Below are 15,071 nucleotides of genomic sequence, written 5' to 3'. Positions count from 1 at the left end.
AGTAAGATATTGGTCATTGGGAATACTTTTTTTTTTTTTTTTTTTTTCTTTTTTTTCGGTACGCGGGCCTCTCACCGTTGTGGCCTCTCCCGTTGCGGAGCACAGGCTCCGGACGCGCAGGCTCAGCGGCCATGGCTCGCGGGCCCAGCCGCTCCGCGGCATGTGGGATCTTCCCGGACCGGGGCATGAACCCGCGTCCCCTGCATCGGCAGGTGGACTCTCAACCCCTGCGCCACCAGGGAAGCCCTACTGTGCTTTTTATTGCGTACCATTTCCTCTGACTCTGTCAGTCTAACGGTTGTTTGCTGGATAAAAGCAGAATCCCTGGAGTCTGGCAGTGAGAGAGGGGAATTTACCAGGCAGCTGGCCTGGCTCTATATTCACGGGCTGGACCGAAGCAGTCAAGGTGGACACGCATGTCCGTAAAGATGATGGCTTGAGCTCAGAGCGCACTGACCAGCACCCCTTCCCGTGCATCGTGAGAAGCAGTGACCAAGGAAGGGTCTAGGAGGTTTTGCTTTGTCTTTAGTATGGAGCATCAAAAGAACGACTTCCAGGGTAGGAGATAAACTAAGGGAAGGCAGTTTCAGGGAAGTCTCCCAAAAAGGTGGAGACAAAGGCTCTATTTGGGCAAAGTTGAAAGGACCATGCCTATGCTGCGGCCAGGTTAGATGAAAAAATGAAGAAAAGAATTTCTACATATGGAATCATAAGTAAATACTTTTTGAGGAAAAAGGAGCATTCAGTGGGTGATCCAGGGGTGTATCGGTTTCCTAGGACTGTCAAGACAAATTACCACTAATTAGGTATCTTAAAATATCAGAAATTATTCTAAGTTCCAGAGGTGAAAAGTCCAAAATCCAGGTGTCAGCAAGGTTGGTTCCTTCTGGAGGTTCCGAGGGAGAATCTGTTCCACCCTCTCCTGGCTTCTATTGTTGCCAGCATTCCTTGGCTTATAGCTGCATCACCTCAATCTCTGCCTCCTTTGCCCCCTGACCTTTTTCTCTGTGTCCTCTTTTCCTATAAGGACACTAGTAGTCATTGGACATACGGTCCACACTAAATCCAGGGTGATTTCATCTCAAGATCCTTAATTAACTATATCTGCAGAGACGGTATTTCCAAATCAGATCACATTCTGAGATTCCAAGTAGACATGAGTTTGGGGGTATAGTATTCAATCTACTCTAAGGAGCCAGGCAAAATAAAAGTGTTAAAGGCACGTGCGCACTGAATCCAATTCTTGTCGCCAGTGAAGGGAAACTGATTAAAGACAGGCCATTTGAGAGAACTCTGTATTAACAACACTCACCGCAGGGAAAGTCCTTTAACTCCTCCAAAGCAAAAAAAAAAAAAAGTTTTTCTGCTTTGTTCAGTCTATTCATCATCCCATCCAAGGATCTACTCATCAATGTGATTACTGAACACCTGTATGTTTTTGCACTGTGCTGGGTACGATGTACTTATACTGGAAACTGAGGCTTCAACAGGAAGCATTTAGTTGTAACAGAATATAACCTCATTCACCTTCAGATAAGCTGTAATGCTGCTCTGGTCTGCAAACAAAACTTCTGCTATAAAATGGGCACAGGACTAGAAGAGCATTTACAAGAATAACTGTAAAACATGCTACTGTTTAATCTGCTGTGTGTGTGCGTGTGTGTGTGTGTATGTTGGATAGCTCAATATATGCTTTCAAATCTCATTTTCTCTTCTTGGACAAGCAAGATTACATTGCACCTTCAGTCTCCTTTGCAGTTAAGCTGGGAGCATGTTACTGGATTCTGGCCAGTGAAATTAGGGGACAGGGATGTATGCCATTTCAAGGTCTGGAAAAATATTCTTCTTTCCCTTCCGTGGAGACCATGTGCCAAAGGTCTTCAGTTCAAGATGGAAGAAGCATGGATCCCTAAAGAACATGGAGGAGAAAGACCAAGTAGACCCACTGGATTCACATCAGACAGTGATAAGAGTAAGAAACCAACCTTTAACGTAGGAAGCCATTGAGAATTGGGGGTTATTTATCACAGAAGCTGTGGTACTTTCCCGTGGGTACCTGCAGGCACTTTCTCCTTCCCACCTGCTACCTGATGATGCGGGCTAATCAACCCGCTTGCTTTCACCATCCGAAATTATCTTGCTTTTATATTAGCTTATTCTTTTATTATCTGTCTCTTCTCCTTAGAATGCAAGCTCTGAGTGTGGGAATACTAGCTTTTTTCTCTCCTGCTAAATACCTAGTGCTAAAACATGGTAGGTTCCCAATAAAATTTTGTTAAATGAGTGAATAAATGAACAAACAAAATGTCCTTCTCTTCATCCAACGAACTGGTCAGCAGGTTTTACCAACTGTATTTCTTAAATATCTCTCCCACGTGTTCCTTCCTCTCCATCACCTGTGACCACGTTAGTTCCAGCCCTCACTTTTTCTTGCTTAGGTGAGAAAACAGCCTTCTGGTCTACCTATGGCTGCCCTAACACTCTATCTTCCTTTCTCTACATCACCACCAGATGGACTGAAACACAAAACTAATCATGTCCCTGCTCTGCTTAGAGCTTTCCCAGGACTCCCCATGGTCTATACTAGGCAAGATCTGATGCCCTGAACGTGGTATAAAAGGCCCTCTGAAAAATGGTTCTGATGAACCTAGGGGCAGGACAGGAATAAAGATGCAGACGTAGAGAGAGGACTTGAGGACACGGGTGGGGAGGGGGCGGGGGTGAAGCTGGGATGAAGTGAGACAGTAGCACTGACATATATACACTACCAAACCTAAAACAGATAGCTAATGGGAAGCAGCCACATAGCACAGGGAGATCAGCTCGGTGCTTTGTGACCACCTAGAGGGGTGGGGTAGGGAGGGTGGGAGGGAGACGCAAGAGGGAGGGGATATGGGGATATATGTATACGTATAGCTGATTCACTTTGTTATACAGCAGAAACTAACGTAACACTGTAAAGCAATTATACTCCAATAAAGACGTAAAAAAAAGAGAAAGGTCCTCTGTGACCTGGGCCTGTTCTTGTTCTCGGCACCCTCCCGCACCACTTCCTACCTCACCCTCTCTCTGCTCCAGTTAAATCAAACGATCTGCATTACTCAAATATTCCATGCTTCTTTTTTAAAAAATTAACTTTTTACTTGAGAATAGTTTCAATTTACAGAAAAGTTGAAAAGATAGTACAGATATATCTGTATATCTGCACATAGGCTTCACATAGTTTCTCCAGTTATTAACATCTTACATTACTTTGATACATTTATCACAGTTAACGAATCCATACTGATATATTACTAACTAACATCCATACATTATTCAGGTTTCCTTCGTTTTACCTAACGTCCTTTTTCTGCTTCAGGATCCCATCCAGATCCCAGAGTACAATTAGTTTTCATGTCTCCTTAGACACCTCTTGGCTGTAATAGTTTCTCAGGCTTTCCTAGGTTTTGATGATCTTAAGATGTACTGGCCAGGTGTTGAAGTGTCTCTCAGCTGGGACCTGTCTGATGTTTTTCTCATGATTAGACTGGGGTTATGGGTTTGGGGAAGGAAGACCACAGAGATAAAGTGCCCTTCTCATCACATCTTATCAAGGGTACATGCTACCAACATGACTTACTGTGATACTGACCCTGATCACTTGGCTAAGGTCGTGTTTGTCTGGTTTCTCTACTGTAAAGTCACTACTCCACTCTCCTCTCCTCAACTCTCCTCTTTAGAAGGACACCACTGTGGACATCACTAAGACACCTCCTTAAGGCAGAGTGTCTACAAAAATTATCTGGAATTCTTCTCCAAGGGAGATTTGCCTTCTCCCTCATTTATTAATTTATTCAACTGTTTATCTATATCAGTAGGAATTCGTGCATATTTATTTTATACTTTGTGTTATGATCAAATACTGCTTTGTTTATTTCGTTGTTCACTTGTTGCAACTTTGTCCACTGGAAGCTCCTTCCATGGGTTCCTGTGCCCCTAAGCCATACCCCCAACATTTTGTTAAGCACATCCTTAGTTCATGTTCTTGGCGTGACAAGACATTCCAGGGTCATCTGCATATTGCTGCCCCAGCCCTAAAACCAGCATGTCTCCAGGGAGTCTTGGTTCCGCTTACTGGAGAAGGGTACTGGAAATGAAGACGCGTGCACTGCGCCCACCCAGTGGTCTTCTACCTCCGTGCTTCCTTCGCGGGCCGCCTCTCTCGGAACCCCTACTCCCCCCTCCGTCCCTCTTCCCTGCGAAATAAGTCTTCATTATCGTCAAGGCTCAGTGCAGGTACCTCTTTTAACAGGGAAACCTCTCGGCCTTCCCTCCAAGGTGGAGGGTTGGGTCCTGCTCTGCTGTCACACGAGCCCCTTTTGCACTGCATTGTACTGAAGTCCATTTGTTTGACTCTTCCACTGGCTGAGCTGCCTTTGGGCACAGGCTCTGCTTTCACCTTCTAAGAAAGAGTCCGACTCAGAAAGGCCCCACCACTAGATATTTCTTTTGGCAAATGCATTCATAAATGCCTAACTAAATACTTTGATGCTCTTCATGGACCTTGTTGAGACTAGTGAACAATGTCATCCCTAGAAGCACTTCCCAGAAATGCCTGAGCTACAAACTAATGAATTTGCTTAATATAAGAATCAAGCCAGGGTGCTGTATTATGGGAGGAAAGCTGGGCATAAAACATACTCTTCGGACGGTATAAATCTGAGGCTAATCCCACTACATGTCACCAGCAACATCTTTCTTTTTTAGTTTTTCTGGTAGATAGAAGTTTGAGAAAATGACACTTAACCAAGAATAAAAGTCTGAATGGTGTATGAAAGAGCAAGGCCAGTGGTGACCAACAGGTGGTTCCAGACCTGACAAGATTCCCAAAGGCAGCATGAGAGTCGCCAAGCTCTTTCCCGTAGTTTCAACAACCTGGCAGACAGCATAGCCTAATTACATCATTAAGTGTCTGCATCTGGCCAGGTTATAACACTCTGGGTGGCAGGCCTGGATATCACACTGGTCAATAGTTGTTAAACACAGTTACGTATGGCTTTGACGGATGAACAATGAGGCAGTAACTAGTCACTCAATAAATCCAGTGGGTAGATAAAACTATTTCAAAATGTAGAGAGCCCTTGGGAAGCTCTTCTACTTTTTCATTTCAAAGAAATGATAATATGTGGGATTAAAGATTTTGCATGAGTGATGGTGGGTACGCCCATCTAGAAGACAAGAAGCCTATTCTAGAATCCAACAGCAGAATCCCTTCCTTCACCCTTGCTGTCTGCTTCCTTACATTACTGCCCAGTACCAGAACACATCTTATCAGAGCACCAACTTAGGGTGATTTGCCGGCCCCAGAGGTGATCTTCATGTTCAAAGTCCTGGGGATACTGTGGACGGGGCAGTATCTTGTAGGGTCACAAGCTCTGTCTTGGCATCAGAAGACCTGTGTACAAGACCCATTCTGCTTTGCAGGCCAGGTGGCCTGATGTATCCCACGGGCAACCTCAACTTCCTCGCTACAAAAGGAAAGGATGGATAGGGGATCTTTCCAAAATCTAAATTCTCCATAGCTATGACTTTATGAGGCTTTGTGAGAACGAGCTGCTCATTTACTGCATCCAGCTTGCATTCCTAGGATCCTGAAGCAGCAACTGAACACTCTGGGGCCATGTGCTAAATGGGACCTCTGAGTAGCGAACCCTGAAATGAGCCCGACAAACCTAGGAACAGTGTGGTGAATTTGCAGGGTTCAGGGAGGGTTGGAGACCTGTGCTCAACTTTCGAAGTCATTTCCCCGCCTACCATCTTGGGCTCTTTCTTTCTTCAGAAGAAAGAAAATAACTCACAATAGAAAAAATTATGTAGCACCAAATGAATTCCTGCTAATTAGAATCTTCTACAACCTAATGTTCCTGGGCGTTACTAAAAGAGAAAGAATGAATTTCTAAAGAGCGGTCTGGATTCAAGCCAACTTCTAGCAAGCTAATCCTCCTACTGCCAGTTTAGAATACAGATAACGCACAATCTAAAAGAGAAAAGGAAGGAAGGGAGGGGAAGAAAGAAAGGGAGAGGTATCCTACTGCCAGAATATTTGACTGCTAACTTCAGGAAGAACAAGGTTACAGGAACAGCCTGCTTCTGCCCATGGATTTAGCTAGATTTCTAAGTACAAAGAGAGCACTTTGTTACAATGGGAATGGAAATATATCATACTAGGGAATCCACCCAAGGGTAAATAAATAACTACAGAGGAACGCGAAATCTTTGAAAGCCAATAAATAGCGAATAGGAACCAGAAACATTTAAAAAAATTGGTCAGAATGGTTAACGCTACAACAGGATGAAATCCCCTAAGATAACAATAGAGTAACTACTTCTTCAAAACTGGTTTTCCAAACTTCTGCAGGAGATAGAATGGTATGCAAGAGCTTACCCACGTGGCCTCAGGAATCCCTGTAACGATCCAGAATCTCATTTTCAACCCTGTTGTCTAACTTGCTATCACCAACCTAAACATACATCTTCTCGCTCATGAGCTTCTTGGAGCAATAGTTAGGAGGCCACACTGCATCTCAGGCTGCCCTCGAGTGGACCATCAGAATGTGTCAACTGATTAACCCCTGGCTCTTGGCATTTACGGATTTCACAGTTGTAATTTTAGCCACCCAATCCAGCAGGAGTTCCTAAATGCTTAAGACGGTGGAAATGCATGGCTTTTTTTTTTCCCCTGAGGCTTGAATTTTAATCACATTTGCTGAGCTACAGATGGGTCTGAAGACATCTAGCGAGGGAGGAAATATGATGGTTAAGTGCCCACTTGACTAGGCTATGGTACCCAGTTGTTCAGTCAAACACCAGTCTAGATGTTGCTGTGAAGTATTTTTCAGATGTGATTAACTTTTAAATCTGTAGACTCTGAGTCAAGTAGATTGCCCTCCACAATGTGGGTGGGTCTCATCCAATCAGCTGAAAGCTTTAGTAGAAAAAAGACTGAGCTCCCCTGAGCAAGCAGGAATTCTGCCAGCAGATGGCCTTTGGACTTGAACTACCACTCTTCCCTGGGCCTCCAGCCTGCCCGTCTGTCCTGTAGATTTTGGACTTGTCAGCTTCCATAATCTCAGGAGCCAGCTCCTTAAATTAATTCTTTCTGTCTCTGTCTCTCTGTCAGTCTCTGTCTCTCTCTCTCTCTCTACACACACACACACACACACACACACACACACACACACAGATACACACACATCCTTACATATGCATATCCTATTGGTTCTGTTTCTCTAGAGAACCTTGACTAATACAGGGAATAACCACACCTCACCCCCTCAATCTTGTAACTAAACAGTTTAGGAAACTACATCTTTCCTGACCATCTTGACCTCTGCCTGAAAACCCTAGTAACAGAGAAGTCACCACCTCATGAATTCTGGAGGAGCTGTCAAGAAAGTTTCCTCTTAGACTTGGTGAAATATGCCTCCCTGTTATTTGGTCTCGATTCCAGTTCTGGCAGACGTGTGCCGGGCAGTTCCTCTGGGCCAAGTGGAAGCCTGCTCCCACCTGGTCAGGTTGGAACATGAACCAGATGGAAGCCAGTTTTGATCTTCTTTCATCTTCAAATATCTAGCTGCTATTCCTTGAATTACCAATGGAATTGATGCATGCAACTGATCCCTCTCCAGAGAGACAGCATGTAATCACTGTAGGTCAATGAGGAAATTATATTAGAAAGAAATAACAATAGAACCTTAAATAAATTGACAGAAAAAAATTTTTAATTTCCCAAATGACACCCTGGACCATACTGCCAACATAAGTTCTGCGTCAAGGAAAGGTGAACTAAAATGAATTTTTGGCAGAGATGCTGTATCACTGCTTCTTATGACTGACCTTATGAACAAACACGGGAAGGCGAGGTCGCGAGGATGGATCTAGAGATCTCTGACCAGATTCAGTGGTGTGTTTCCACCAGTCCCATGGCTGCTGGTATTTCTCTACCTTTCCAGTACCTGGGACAGTAATGCCTGGACGGAAGGGGCAATGTCGTGGGGTCTTTGCATCCACTACCACCCTAAGCTGACCCTTGCACATGGTAAGAAGTGTGGAGGGAAGGAAAGAAAGAAGAAGGAGAAGAGAGAGAATACACGGGTAGGAGAGACGGGAGACAGCCAGCGAAGAGAAATCAGGAGGATCTCTTCCACTACTGTTTCCTGTGTTTCTGGCCACACCCCCCTGAGAGCCAGCGGAATGGACAAGGTGGAGTACAGATGTGTCCTGGCCCTTCACTGTCTCTCTCCGGGAGCTTAAAGTAACAAGAGTAACAATAACAGCAAAGAGGATCAAGTACAGTTGATCCTCTTTATTCAGATCCCATGTTTGCACGTCTTCCAACTTGGTAACATTTTTTTTTGTAACTTCTTTTTTTTTGGTAACTCAGAAATCAAGACTCCAAGTGCTGTCACAGTCACTGCAGACATGCACGGAAAGGTGAAGTCTTCGTGTCCCCAGACTCCCACTGTCCAGCCAAGGTCAAACAAGGGCAACCTTTGGTCTTCTTGTTCCAGCTCTCAGACTATGAAGAAATACCCTTCTTGTGCTCTATTTAGTGCCATATATTTTGCATTTTTGTCACTGATTTTGCTGTTGAAAATGACCCTCAAGCACAGTACTGAAGTTTAGTGTTCCTACGTGCAAGAAGGCTGTGACGTGCCCTGTGTGTGTGAGATAAGCTTCGCTCAGGCACAAGTCACAGTGCTGTTGGCTACGAGTTCAATGTTAATGGATCAACAATATGTATTAAATCAGGTGTCATTAAACAGAAATCCACATAAAACTGAGTTATTGCTGTATTTCTCTTAGGAGTGACGCTACACTTTTCTCGAATGCAGTGCTCATGGTGACAACAGAACATAAGTATTGCAAATAATGAGAACTGACTGTGTTATTATCTTTCTGATTACTGAGTTTTTTTGCCACCTTAATCCTGGCCCCAGGGCTGGAAGCCAATGGGGCAAGAGGTGAGTTTTCACTAATTCAGTGTCCATAGTGATCACGGAACTTAACTACCAGGAATAATGAGAACTGCCTATATTTTCCACTTACTATTTTACATAACCCTCACTGGTAACTCTATAAGGTATGGACTCTTATCACTAAGACTTATTATCACTAAGACTTACGAGTTGAGAAAATGAGGTCTAGTGGGGTTAAGTGACTTGCCCAAGGTAATCACAGAGCCAGTAACTGTAGGGACCAAGAATCAAATCCAGTTAGTCTGACTCCAGCGCCTACATATGGATCCTCTGGGCTATACCGCCTGCCACCCACTTTCCTACCCCTCCTGGGGACAGAGGCAGGTGAGTGGCTGCAGAGACACCAGGCTGGGGCTTCTTAACTCCTATGCCACAGACTCCTCTGGCAGACTGAGAAAGCCTTTGGACTCCTTTCTGGATTAAAGTTTTTAACCCCTTGAAAGAAAGCACATAGGATTACAAAAGAAATCCATTTTATTGAAATTCACTGACCAAATTACTAAAAAGTTCTAGAGCACAATCATATATGTACTTATTTATGAATGCATTCAACAATAAGATCTTGCAGAGGCCCCCATAAGTACTCCAATTTTGGAGTATTGATTAATATAAAAAATACCTTCAACTAATATAATGTGATATGAAAATGTTATTTCTGTTGGTAACAAAGCCATGGCTGCTGTGCATTCCAATGAAGTGTCTGCAAACAACCAAAATGAAGGAAATACGAAATTTCAGTCTGAATTTGGCAAGACAGATCCTGTCTTCCATCTCCCGCCCAATGCAGGTTCCTTTTTCCCATGAATTCTTTCCACGGATGCCTTGGTTGAGGTTCCCTGCACCAGCCAAAGTCAGATCTGATTGAGGAAGATGGCTAAAAGCTGGCAGTGTATGGAAGTTTTTTTGGCTTAGAAACCATTTTTTCTATCTTTACTAGTCCGTCAGGTAATAGAATAGTTTCTGTCTAGCACCCTTTCAATCCTCTGCCCCTTCATTTACAGCACAAAGTGTGAAAGAATAAAATGGATTGAGTGAGTGGGCTTGGTGGGATTTTATAGATATTTGACTTGTAGGATCTGAGAAGTATTTTTGGAATAGCAGCAAGTATGTAGCAGGAAGGAAGCCAAAAGTCACTACATCCTTCTTTCTGGATGTAAGGGAAGAAAAGCACCTCAGACTATACACACACAGTTCAGAGGGTTGACCGGATCTGTAAGCAAACTCATAAACAAACATTTGTGCCAATGATCTCAGCTCACTATGGTAACTCCAATTTCTTATCAATTTCTCACAATGAAGACTGATTTGTGAAGGGTAGCAATTTCTGTGAACTGCCTCACATATGAAATTAACATAAATCTCACAGAGTACCATGAATTCCTCAAGTAGCTGAACCCCTAAAAGGGAGGGCTGTTCAGTAAACTGCACAATTCTGGTGCTCATGTGTATAATTATTCAGCAAAGCTGGAGAAGGCAGCTGGGAAGGTCGTTACACTCCCCAGAGGCAGACCAGGGAGTGAGTGTTAATTTCTTTGCCCTGATGAAAACGGCAGAAAGCAAGTTTAGATTGGGATAAGCAAATTAAAAGAAAATTCTGGTTTAGAGGAGCCCAGGATGATGGCATGCTCTGCTCTTAGCCGGTGTGGGAACAGTCAACAACTGAATGGAATTATGAGTGTGGCGCTTGAATCAACTTGAAGGTGAACTAAATTGATAACAAGTATCTAAGAAAATTAAATTCCACAAGCGTGTGCAAACACAGTCGCCAGTGGCGTCTGGCTCGGAAGGCTGGAGGGTTTTGCAAAACACATCTAAAAAAATAAAAGAGAGGAAACCTGTGTCATTTCCTACTCAAACGCCTCCCCTTCCTTCAAAAATTAAATGGAATGGTTCTGGGGTACTTCTGTTCAACAGACAGGAATGTGGGGACTCCTACAGAAAGAGACCCATGTTTCAGTGCATTTCAGTAGCACATAAACAACGGTGATGTTAAAACAAAGACAAATACTGTTTAGAATATTTACCTTAGGTAAACAGTATAGGCAAGTGATACGAGCCCGGAGATGGAAACAGCCTAAGTGTCCATCATCGGATGAATGGATAAAGAAGATGTTGCACATATATACAATGGAATATTACTCAGCCATAAAAAGAAATGAAATTGAGCTGTTTGTAATGAGGTGGATAGACCTAGAGTCTGTCATACAGAGTGAAGTAAGTCAGAAAGAGAAAGACAAATACCGTATGCTAACACATATATATGGAATTTAAGAAAAAAAAATGTCATGAAGAACCTAGGGGTAAGACAGGACTAAAGACACAGACCTACTAGAGAATGGACTTGAGGATATGGGGAGGGGGAAGGGTAAGCTGTGACAAAGCGAGAGAGAGGCGTGGACATATATACACTACCAAACGTAAAATAGATAGCTAGTGGGAAGCAGCCGCATAGCACAGGGAGATCAGCTCGGTGCTCTGTGACCGTCTGGAGGGGTGGGATAGGGAGGGTGGGAGGGAAGAAGACACAAGAGGGAAGGGATATGGGAACATATGTATATGTATAACTGATTCACTTTGTTATAAAGCAGAAACTAACACACCATTGTAAAGCAATTATACCTCAATAAAGATGTTAAAAAAATTTTTTTAATAAACTTTTACGCTTTTACCTCCATTAAGAACTAAATGAAGGTTTTCTTCCTATCCCCTCCCCATCTTGTCATCAGAAACTGGGAAGAGAAATTTACCAGGCAGATTTCAGGAGTCTGGAGTCACAGTTTGGAGATGGCTGGGAGCAGATCTGACAGAAGGACTCCCACAGGTGCTGGGTGACAGCCAGCAGTGGTTGCAGAAGCCAGGGCCATCCTCGGGAACTCACAGGAGTGGGCAAAGGTGGCACTACCAGCCACTCCTCCAAGATAGGCTGGAAACTTCCTCAGCACCTGTCTCTGTCTCATTACCAGAACCGCAGAGGCCGGAGCAAGGGGAGTGGGGTGGGCAGGGCAGCAGAGATGAATATAGCACGTTGACACAGAGCTAAGAAAGGACTGGCTTTCCGTGGCCCAGAGAAAAGGGGACTTTACAGCCGTCTCCACAAACAAACAGCTCTAACCCAGAGGATGGAGAGGAGAGAAGAGTAGAAAAATGCTGGAAACATGCTCCTTTTGCTCAGAACGTACAGTCCCCAAAAGCAACATTTCCAGGGAAAACGCAACTGCTGGTGCATCATGAACAAGTACCTGGAACGGCATTTTGGCTTCAGGACACCTGGCTCCGGGTAGCACGTGTCATCCTGACTTTGCCACCTGGAACCGTGCTGTCCTCCGTCGGCATTTACGGAATGACCAGCATGGGATCTGTGAACAGAAAGCTGCTTGCTTTGGGGGAGGAACCAAACAAGTAAGAAAGAACAAGGATGGAGAGAAGAAAGGGCATCCCCAGCCACTCTCCAATTCAAAAGCAACCACAGCCCCTGGCGTCTGCTGCTAGAACTCTGGAATCCAGAAGACAGAGAAAATAATTCTTAGTTTAATAATTATCAATTATCAATCTTGAATGATTAAACCTGACCTTTTCTTAAATATATTCATCTACTTAGTCCTAATCTGGGAATGCCTCTCATCCCCAAACTGAATTCCTCATAAAACCACACGTGAGAAGGCATGTTAAGAAACAGGCACCCCAGTGTTCATAGCGGCACTATTTACAATAGCCAAGACATGGAAGCAACCTAAATGTCCGAGGATGTGGTACATATATACAATGGAATTCTACTCAGCCATAAAAAAGAACGAAATAATACCATTTGCAGCAACATGGATGGACCTAGAGAGATTATCATACTAAGTGAAGTAAGTAAGACAGAGAAGGACAGATATCATATAATATCACTTACGGGTGGAATCTTAAAAATGATACAAATGAACTTATTTACAAAACAGAAACAGACTCACAGCCATAGAAAACAAACTTATGGTCACCAAAGAGAAAGGATGGGGGAGGGATAAATTAGGAGTCTGGGATTAACAGAGTCACACTACTATATAAAATAGACAACAAAGACCTACTGTTAGCACAGGGAACGATATTCAATATCTTGTAATAACCTATAATGGAAAAGAATCTGAAAAAGAATACATTCATATATATAAACTGAATGACTTTGCTGTACACCTGAAACATCATAAATCAACTATACTTCAATTAAAAAAAAAAAAGAAAGCATCTTACAGGGTCAAATGGACCCCATGGACATATTCCTGGGGAATCCGTGATTTTATTACAGTAGGTTTTAAACATTTTTATACCTTCATTTTTATGATAATCTTTAAAATAATAATGAAAGCGTATTCCGAGCACCTCAGTGACCACCCGTTAACCAAAAGCTTCAAAGTGCAGTATTTACATCTGAGTTCATGCTCTTGTGGATTCCAAGCTGTACTACTCCTTCCACAGCTGCTTTATCAGTTTGCTGAGAGCAACAGAAGCAAAGCAAGCATGACACCCAAGAGGACAGTCACACACACGCAGAGGCCAATCCACACCTGCAGCAGCTCCCGTCCCACTCAGGGTAAAAGGCCCGCTCTCCTGGCCCTTATTACTCCCTCTCTGATCTCAGCGTCCACTCCTGCCCCTCCGTCCCTCTGCTACAGCCAAGCTGGCCAGCTTCCTCAGAAGCGGGCATCCCCATGGTCGGGGCTTCCCTCTGCCCGCAATGTGATTCCCTCACAAAGCCATGTGACTCATTCACCCCCACAACTTTGCTCAGGCATCCCCTTCTGAATTTATGTAAAAGCACCGCCCTCGTCTTCCCAGCACTTCTATCCCCCCTTCCCCTGCTCAATGTTCTCTCTTTCCATAGCACTGACCTAACTTCTTCATTGCTGCGCTCTGGGCGAGCGGGAGCTACACTGAGGGGCGCGGGCTTCTCATCGCGGTGGCTTCTCTTGCTGCGGAGTACAGGCTCTAGGCGCGTGGACTTCAGTAGTTGTGGCTCACGGGCCCTAGAGCGCAGGCTCAGTAGTTGTGGCGCACAGGCTTAGTTGCTCCACGGCATGTGGGATCTTCCCAGACCAGGGCTCGAACCCATGTCCCCTGCATTGGCAGGTGGATTTCCTAACCACTGCGCCACCAGGGAAGTCCCTCACCTTGGTTTCTAATACTACTCTCCAATAAAAGGAACTAGGGCTCCTTGGAGAAATGGCTAATTCTAGGACTAGGGCAGGAAACATATGAAATGTGCCCTGGGGTGTCTTGTAGTATCAGGAAGGAAGGAAACAGTCAAAACAAAACAATAACAAAAATCCCACCCACAAGAGGGAGGTGAGTCAAAGTGACACAGAGACTAGCTGAAGGAACTCCTGATGGACCAAGTGCAACAATTTGGGCAAGCATATAGAGTGCTGGATTGTAACCCAAAGGATAAAATAAATATCCGAGTCCATTCATAACTGACTGAATAAATAAATAAACAGGGGAGGAGAGACCATTCTGCCTTGAAGAAGAAACCCAAATGATTTATGCAGACACTCAGCCTTCAAGGAGATGGAACACAACTCCCCACTACATATGTGAGGGCTAAGCATGGCGATGTCTTTCCAAAGAGGCTGGTACGGAGATGGGGTGAGGGGCAACTCTGCACAGGGGAAATGTGATCAACATTACCTCAGCCAGACCAAGGCCAATATATACAGGGCAACGTTATGTTGGTGGCGTGTCCTCTTGACGCGATGTGATGGAAATGGCCTGTATGGTCTTCTCCAAACCCACAGCCCCAGTCTAATCATGAGAAAAACATTAGAGAGATCCCCACTGAGGGGCAGTCTACAAAATACCTGCCTGGTCGTCCTCAAAACTGTGCAGGTCACCAAAAACAAGGAAGGTCCAAGAAACTGTCACAGCCAAGAAGAGTCTTAAGGAGACGTGACAACTAAAGGTAATGTGGTGTCTTGGATGGGATCCCGGGACGGAAAAAGGACATTTGAGTAGAACTAAGGAAACATGAATAAAGTATGGACTTAATATTAATAATAAAGTATCTGTACTGGTTCA

The 15,071-nt window shown here is 44.1% G+C and overlaps 1 protein-coding gene across 1 annotated transcript in view; it reads right to left on the bottom strand.

Moving 5' to 3' along the window:
- The window catches only part of SLC35F3 (solute carrier family 35 member F3), a 293,367-nt gene that overhangs the window by 190,969 nt on the left and 87,327 nt on the right, over window positions 1–15,071 (bottom strand). The window lies entirely within an intron of this gene.

Source organism: Monodon monoceros, unplaced genomic scaffold (genome assembly GCF_005190385.1).
Source record: "Monodon monoceros isolate NGI ecotype Baffin Bay Population unplaced genomic scaffold, NGI_Narwhal_1 Super_Scaffold_4, whole genome shotgun sequence".
Taxonomy (NCBI): Eukaryota; Metazoa; Chordata; class Mammalia; order Artiodactyla; family Monodontidae; genus Monodon; species Monodon monoceros.
This window is presented reverse-complemented; position numbering and strand designations above follow the sequence as displayed.